Here is a 2,896-nt window from a genome sequence, read left to right as displayed (position 1 = left end):
AGAGGCTCATAAATCAAAATTCTCGATCCATCCCGGTGCTACAAAGATGTATTTGGATTTAAGGAAGGAATATTGGTGGCCCTGTATGAAGAGGGACGTGGCATGGTTCGTTGAGAGGTGCTTGACCTGCCGTAGGGTTAAAGCTGAGCACCAAAGACCGCATGGCAAGTTACAGCCATTGGAGATCCCCGAGTGGAAGTGGGAACAGATTACTATGGATTTTATCACCAAATTGTCGAGGACTGCTAGGGGAGTTGACGCAATTTGGGTGATCGTGGATAGGTTGACAAAGAGTGCACACTTCCTTGCCATCAGTGAGAGTTCTTCGGCGGAGAAATTGGCGGAGATTTACGTGAGAGAGGTGGTATCTCGGCACGGGGTGCCGATCTCGATTGTGTCAGACCGCGATGTGCGCTTCACTTCCAGGTTCTGGAAGAAATTCCATGAGGAGCTGGGTACTAAGTTGCATTTTAGTACCGCATACCATCCCCAGACAGACGGTCAGAGCGAGCGGACAATTCAGACACTGGAGGACATGCTCCGGGCGTGTGTGTTAGAATTCGGAGGTAGTTGGGATGCGTATTTACCATTGGCGGAGTTTTCCTACAACAACAGCCATCATTCGAGCATTGGTATGCCGCCTTTCGAGCTGTTGTATGGTAGGAGGTGTCGGACTCCCATTTGCTGGGGGGAGGTGGGACAGAGAGTGATGGGCAGCACGGAGATCATACTCCGGACGACAGAGCAGATTCAACAAGTGAGACAAAGATTATTGACTGCCCAGAGCCGAAAGAAGAGTTATGCAGAGAGGCGCCGATCCGAGCTTGAATTTCAGGTCGGCGACTTCGTTCTCCTGAAGGTCTCTCCTTGGAAAGGAGTGATTCGGTTCAGGAAGAGAGGCAAGTTGGGGCCCCGGTATATTGGGCCATTTCGTGTGGTTGCAAGGGTAGGCCGGGTAGCCTATCGGTTGGAGTTGCCAGCGGAGTTGGGTCAGATCCATGACACTTTTCATGTATCGCAGTTGAGGAAGTGCATAGCCGATGAGTCGGCAGTGGTTCCATTGGAGGATATTCAGGTGGATGCGAGCCTGAATTACACGGAGAGACCAGTGGCGATCAGGGATCGGAAGATCAAGGTTCTGAGGAACAAGGAAGTACCTCTGGTGTTGGTTCAATGGCAACACCGTAAGGGATCAGAAATGACTTGGGAACCGGAGCGCGAAATGCGGGAGCAGCATCCGGAACTATTTGCAGAGTGAGACTTCGAGGGCGAAGTCTAATCCAAGTGGGGGAGAGTTGTAACAGCCCGGAATCTCAGGTATTATTAAAATTATGTTTTTGGGGTGATTTAAGAGGGGACTCGGCGAGTTGGAGCCTAGACTCGCCGAGTAGGATCGCGGACTTGGTCGCGGGTCCGCGACTGGACTCGACGAGTCCAGATATGGACTCGGCGAGTCGACGCTGTTCAGCAGAAACCCTAACCGTTCAGTTTGGATCGTATTTAACGCCTCTTAGGCCGTCATTTTCAGTCTTTTGGTCGATTGAGAGGAACCCTAATCGCTGTGGACGCCTAGAGCAGGAGAGAAAGCTTTGGAACTTGGAAGAATTGGTTAGGCAAGAAGAAGAGGGATTTGGCTAAAGGAATATCAAGGAGGATTGAGTCCTGAGATTTGGGGGACACAGAGAGTGCGTTTTCAGGTAATACTCGGACCAAATCTGTTATTTTGATGTGTATGTGAGTTTAGGGTTTATGAAACCCATTTAGTGATTAGATGGGTTATTATGTTATTACCCAAACGCTTTTACCCCAGTAATGAGATGTTTAGACGTCCAGAGGGTCCCATGGTTGTGTACCTTGGGGCCATACGTGATTCAGGAAGCAGTTACTCGTCTGCATGGCATGGACTCGCCGAGTTGTTCTTCAGACTCGGCGAGTAGCTTGAAGATTTACTGGGACTCGCCGAGTTGTTCTTCAGACTCGGCGAGTGGAGTCGGGGTGGCCCCGCGATTCTTCCAGGAGTAACTCGTCGGGTCGAGGAGGGTACTCGACGAGTAGATAAGGAATCTCAGAAAGTTGGAAGACGTCTAGACTCGCCGAGTCGCCATGGTACTCGCCGAGTCCGGTTGAGCTGACCGTTGACCGTTGACCGTTGACGAAGAGTTGACCTAAGTCTGACTTCTTAGGGATAGTCACACTTAGAAGAGATAAGTATTAATGAGTTACGTAATGTTATAGGGAGGTTGTAGCTCGTCGGTTGTGCACGAGTCATTTCAGGAGTTGCTAGCTTTCAGCATATACGAGGTGAGTCTTCTCACTATACTGTACCCGGAAGGGTTTGACTGTGTGACCAGAAGGTCGAATATGTTATGTGATATGTATGCTATATGTGGTAAGTTAATTATGTGCTATGTATGATATGTGGGCCGGAAGGCAATATGTTATTGGCCGGAAGGCGGTTATGTTATGGGCCGGAAGGCGTTGTATTGAGGACCGGAAGGTCAGGGCCTGGAAAGGCGTATGTGTGTAAGTGTATATTGGGGAACTCACTAAGCATTTATGCTTACAGTTGTTATGTATGTATTTCAGGTACTAGCGAGGACCGTGGAAAGGCGCCGGCATGATCGATACACACTGAAGACGGTTTTATGATCTTGGGAGTTTGAATAATTGTATTGATCGAATAATTAAACTATTTATGCCTTGTTTTTAATGGAAACAATTATGTTTTAAAAATGAAAAATTTGTTTGAAAAATTTGAGTTGTTACACACCTGCTCATTAGAATTTCAATCATGACCTTCGTGTCACAACCTCATTCTTTATTAGAGACTCCTTCTTCTTTTTAACCACCTTAGGATAAGTTAATTTGATTACTTCAATTGACCGATGTGTCATAT

The 2,896-nt window shown here is 47.8% G+C and overlaps 1 long non-coding RNA gene across 3 annotated transcripts; it reads left to right on the top strand.

Moving 5' to 3' along the window:
- The first annotated feature begins 1,103 nt into the window (after positions 1-1,103).
- Positions 1,104-2,682, top strand: LOC128126317 (uncharacterized). Of its 3 annotated transcripts, none has more exons than XR_008224126.1 (4): positions 1,104-1,317; positions 1,529-1,697; positions 2,236-2,301; positions 2,587-2,656. It is a non-coding gene; the product is annotated as an uncharacterized LOC128126317 (long non-coding RNA). The 3 variants fall into 3 exon arrangements; XR_008224125.1 differs by having other exon boundaries at positions 1,515-1,697; XR_008224124.1 differs by having other exon boundaries at positions 1,104-1,697; positions 2,587-2,682.
- The last annotated feature ends 214 nt before the right edge of the window (positions 2,683-2,896 follow it).

This window comes from Lactuca sativa, chromosome 5 (genome assembly GCF_002870075.4).
Source record: "Lactuca sativa cultivar Salinas chromosome 5, Lsat_Salinas_v11, whole genome shotgun sequence".
NCBI lineage: Eukaryota > Viridiplantae > Streptophyta > Magnoliopsida > Asterales > Asteraceae > Lactuca > Lactuca sativa.
This window is presented reverse-complemented; position numbering and strand designations above follow the sequence as displayed.